This window comes from Condylostylus longicornis, unplaced genomic scaffold, assembly GCF_029603195.1.
Source record: "Condylostylus longicornis isolate FDR11 unplaced genomic scaffold, ASM2960319v2 ptg000155l, whole genome shotgun sequence".
NCBI lineage: Eukaryota > Metazoa > Arthropoda > Insecta > Diptera > Dolichopodidae > Condylostylus > Condylostylus longicornis.
In genome coordinates this window covers 969,688-975,687 of record NW_026578123.1, presented here as the reverse complement: position 1 = coordinate 975,687, position 6,000 = coordinate 969,688, and positions in this window count along the sequence as shown.

Below are 6,000 nucleotides of genomic sequence, written 5' to 3'. Positions count from 1 at the left end.
AGAGTATCTTGTAAACTTGATTGGCATTCACATATTGCAAGCTATATAGAGTCATATCAGAAATCATCTTCCATTGAAAATTCAAACAAACAAACATAATTATTCTAGTAATTAGAATTGATTGAATTTAAATTGTGAATTCTTTTTGCTAGATAAATTATCACTGTGCTAAAAGGCAATTACAATTAAGAATAAAGTGAATAAATTTTTGAAAATAATGAAGTCATACAGCAGAATTATGTAAATTATAATTTTAATTATAATTGACTATCAATTTCAAATTCAAAATATTGGCTAGAGAAATTTTCGATAAATTTCCATGTAATCAAAAAAATACTATACATATATACTAAGAAATCCTTGATTAATTAGAAGAACAAATATGACGAATGGACGGAATTAATTAAAAAAGTCAACAAATTGCATTTTCCAAAAATTTTATTACAGAAAAAAAAATCAAAATGTAAATGTAAGTTTTTCCTTTTAACAAACTATATCTAATTGGGTAATGGTCTTCTTCAACAAAAAAATTTGATATGCACACAAATATGCAATTAAGTATACTAAAACTGAACACATGCAAACATATATATACGGAAAATCTAATATGTAATAAGGACACGTAAATTGTACGTAAATGTGTTTCTCAATGTTTGTATGAAAATGTAATGTTATAGAATAAAAAATATTGCGGAAGGATAATTCTCGTCCAAGGATGTTTTTATTTGCATCAACATAAATGCATATGTTTGGCATTTAAATGGACTTAAATATTAGGTTTATCCTTTTTATTTTTTACATTTATTAAGGATATGTAGGTACCTAGGATACGAAATGATCTGTATATAGGTGCTTTGTTTATCACTACCATATAATATATAGTTTAAAATTTCAAATAGAATAATAATTGTATATAGCGAATAATATATTTTATCTAAATTTCCTGGGCTATGTATAATTTTAGAAGGATGTGTGCAACCACTCTAAATATATTGTAATATAATAAGAAAATAAACGTGAAAGGATAGTTAAAGATGAGGTTTACATATAGTTGTAATTTTAATTTCGGGAATGATGAAGGATAATTTTGGTTTTATTTGCATTTATCATTTGTTTTTTTTTTGTTTTCAAAGAAGAATAAAAATATACGGAAAAAATTAGAGTTTACTTTTGTTATATAAATATGTAAAATACTTAATTATTAATAAATGCAAACAGGTACAGAATGCTCCTGTTAAGAAAAATATTGTATAGAATATTGAGTTTTTTCACAGTGTAGAAAATTCAGAGGGAAGTTAAAGTGCTAATCCTGGTTATTATCAATACTGAATTCAAAATTTATCTAGTACAATATAAAAATTATAATATGCATCAATGCCTGGGTTTTCTAGAAAATTAAGCGTGGATAGCATATTAGAAAATATTTCAACAGAATTCCGTAAGTATTAATGTTGATATTTAATATTAATTTTGTTGTTCCAATTATTTACAATGTGATAATCGAATTAGTGATATAAAATTATCAGGAGTCACCCACCCGTTACGCTTTTTATTCATTTGAGTAACTTTTGATATTACAATATTTTGGAATAGTCAGGAAGTGGCTATATTGGTTGACTTTTTTAAACTGTGATTCAAAAAGCTTTGGAAGTAAGAATAATGTCCTTCCATTTTCAGTTGTTGCGTATGCAGTTATATTCGGAAATATGGAAACAAATATCCTCATTAAGAAGGAGATAACCTCAGAAAGGAGGGAGCCCGAAAACCATCGGAATAAAGTTCTTGTATGAACTTTCAATATGCTATGAAAGACGCCTTTGGACAACACATAGCCGTCGCATAGAAGAGAAATTTTGGGGCAGGCAGTGGAGAATGAGGAAAGATGATAAGAATGAGAGAAGATGATAATCTTCATCTACAGTTCATTTTAAAAAAAGGACGGCGGATATCTTTAATTTCAGCAGAAGAAATATACAGATGTCAGTTCGTTTTTCCAAGAGCCAATGTAAATTAAATTACCATAGAAAATTAAGAGACGGCAGAGCTTATCCTGTAGAACTATGAAGTGCATACAAAAAATTTTAACATGTTCTAAATCCGGAACTAGTATCTATTTCAGTTTAGAAATGGAAAATTTACATATTCGAATTATGCATTTATATTTTGCATTTTTATTAAATTTAAAAAATTACAAATGGATTTTATACTCACTAATGCATTCTAATAAGAGGGTCTTATATGGTGGGTAAAAAATGGAATTGTGGTATTAGATTTTGTTTCAAACCTTTTACTTTTTTTCAAAAAATACTGCAAAAAAATGAAATTAAATATTGAATATACTTTTTTTTTATTTTCAAAAGTATCTCGTATTTAAGAAAGAAAAAGAAAATATTTAAAGGATTTCCTTTTTGGTTTTACTCAGATTTTTTGTGTAAGCATACGTTTAACATATAAAAATTGTTTTCATAAGAAAATTTAGATGCACAAAGTTATGGTTATTTTTGATATTTTTTATTTTAAGCTAGATTTAAGATGAAATCAGTAATATAAATGGTTTTTTTTTAATTTCAGTAAAATCATGGTATTTATTTCAATTAAAAAGTAACTACCAGGGAAAAATTCAAAGGTTTTTTGGATTAAACACAAAAAAGCAGAAATTCGGAATATACAAATATTGCGATGTTCCATTTCGGGTCTTTAAAATAATCGTGTTGAATTCTGAATAAAATTATCTAAAGGAAATGATTATTAATACAGTGGCAGTTCAGTGGCAATCTTTGTACAATTCTCAGAATAATTGTTATAAAACATAACATAATCATTTTGTTCTGCATCTGAAATGAAATTAAAACGAGAAAAAGTAGAGTTGTCAACTCTGTTATACGCGATTTCAGTATTGTGTTTTCTAGGATATGGTCAAACTACTATTGAAGTTGTATGGCGAGCCAAGCAGAAAGAGCCAAGCAATTTCAACGAATTATATCAAACACATTGACCCTACTAATATATTCGAGTTTGTGTGAAATTTCAATATCACAATTTTTATAGTTTGTGGGATATAGTCAAGTAAATTTTGAAGTTGTATGGTAGCTACCCGAACCAGTACCTCAATCATATCTAATTTAAATTTAGTTCTGGCATTTACTATAATAAATAATTTGTGAAAATTTGGGAAACTTAGCTCAATTAGTTTTTGAGTTATCGTTGGCACGGACGGACGGACAGAGAAAGCTAAATCGACTCGGTTTTCGACGCTGATCAAAAATATACACTGAATCCATATCTAAGACAATTATTTCTTAACGTTACAAACGGTAAGGCAAATTTAGTATACCCTTCGAAAATACGTTCGTACGGGTATAGATATTATCATAGGGTAATGCAGTAATTCACGGCTTACTGGTAAATTATTCTGGAATTAGTTGTTCCAATTAAACTATTATAATAGATTTTACTATAAGTATACGATTGTAATATGTTAATAGTACAAAATAATAAATTAGTAATGATAGAAAGAAACTTGCACGAATGAGTGTTCTAGTAGCATTATAAACTTACCATTTGACATTAATTGTATAGTGCTTTGGAAGGAAGACAGAAACATGTTATGAACCACAAGTTAATTATGTTATGACTACCATATGTTCATCCGTCGTTTTGTTCCAATTTAAAAATTTTTCATACAGCATTTAAGGCACCAGTTCTATTTGATATGATTTCCATCGAAGAAGCTGTGTTCATTACAATGAAGTTTTTCTCAATTTAATCGGGAAACTACATTGAATATTTTAGATTCGGAATTGTGCTCCAGTTCTGTCTTAAATTTTAGGATTTTTGTGAAGGATTAACTAAAATTTTGAAAAATTCTCTTACATTTCATTTTTAATGTAAAAAACCTAGATGATTGATTAAACTTTAATGTAAACCTTGACTAAATTACACAACAATTGTCGCTTTTTTCACTGAAACAAAATATTTTTAAGAAAGAGCCTTTGCTCTTATTAAATAAAATATAAAAATTTGTAAATATTTATTTTTCAAATTAAAAGATTTCAAAAATTTCCTCGAAATTCTTTGCCTTTTTTCTGTTTTTTCTTCTTTTATTTTCTCTATTTTATTTACATAATTCATTAGCCACCAAGGCTAAATGTTTCAGTGAACACCAGCATCTGGATTTATTTAAAAAAAAAAAAAGATATTGAAAATTTTTTTTCTTCTTCTCTTTGCGTTTTTTTGTTTTTGAAATTTAACCCCATTATAGAAAATATTTTGTTATTAAAAATAACATTTAATATTTATTTAAAATTCAATTCTTCCTGCATTTTTACTCAACCAAAGACTAACAGTCACCATAAAAAAAATTCTACGCTTTTCTTTCCTTTTAGATAAATCTAAATTCCTATTAAAAATCATAAAAACCAGGTGACTCTTCCCACATCACGCAAGATTTGTACAAACAAAACCCGACAAAAATGCCGTTTAATGAATTTCTATTAAAAAAAAAAAATTTAATAGTGCACTACAATAAGGCATAGCGATAGAAAAACAATAAGAAGGAATGAAAAAAAAAAAATTAAGGGAAGTCAACCAAAGGACATTTACAGGATTTAGATAATCAGTAAGGTTGTACAAGTTTTTATGTTTTTTTGTTTTTTTTTTTTTTCGTTTTGATGATTACTCAAAGACCCTTGATGGTATTTTCTTGTTAATATCAAGCAAAAAAAAAAAAAAAAATTTTTTTAACATAACAGACATGAATTGCTACTCTAAAACTTGTGTTTTAGGTAGGTAAGTTAAAATGAAAATATTTAGAGAAAACCAAGCCTATTACAAGAAGTTTGAATTTTATTTTAAATTTTACTTTTTTGATATTTTTGTGCAGTGCAAAATCCTTGCTAGTTTGTATATCGTAGATGATTAAAAAATCGAGATTTTTATAATATTCGAAATGTTATCCTTATATTGCTACGTCTGGTAAAATAATAATGGAATGTTTTTTTTTAAATTTCTGCAGCTTTAAATTGAAAAGTGCGGCTAAAAAGCCAATTTTAGTAAAAATGCTTCTGTTTGTTTAAGACTTGATATTAGTTCCGGGTATATTAAAACAGCCGTCTCATTGATCATCTCAACGTCGGAATCTAATGTGTCAAAGGTTGCTCTTTTGTCATTTAATTAAAAAGCAATGGCCTTTGAGTAACGGCACAGGAAATAATTGAGACGAGATCAAAATCGCATAGTCTGAAAAATTCAGTTGCTTGGCTCACTTCTTGTAGTCAACTTATCTTTAAATTTTGATTTCTAAGAAAATTTGAGAAATTTGGGAGTATTCGTAAAGAGTAAGTCAATTCATTAATAATGATTTTCCAGATCAAATAAATGAATTCAGAAAACTTGATGTAATATACAATCCTAATTCAAATTTTAGATTATATCCGCCCAGCTTATACGTTTTGTTTTAGATAAATACACTATTAGAGCCCTATTAGAACCTAAAAATACACTATTTTTTTCTCAATATATTATCAACTTTTATTCGTGTGACTGCTTCAGCAATTAGTTGTTCTTAAATAGCCCAACAATTAAAAAAAAAATGAGAAATCCTGCTCAATATTACAATTCCAATTTTAATGAATTTCACTGTTGTGTCTTATATAATCTAATCAACAGATTGAACAATATTTTAGTATATCGGAAATCGTATCGGATAAATCTAGATTACAATGAAATCATTAGGCGAATAACAGGCCATATTTGTTTTTTAACTTTTTAAAAATTGTTTATGTAATTCAGCAGCAGTTTAAAATCGGTTTTCTGTCATAAATAACCTAAAAATTTAATGTTGACGCTTTACTAAATATAAAAATATCCAAATACAAAAAAAAAATCACCCTTTATATTCATTAGTCGTTTAACACACAATCCATATAACATTATGTTACAGCAATACTTACACATTGAAAAAATAACATAATATAGCTGACTTGTTATATTAAAATGCAT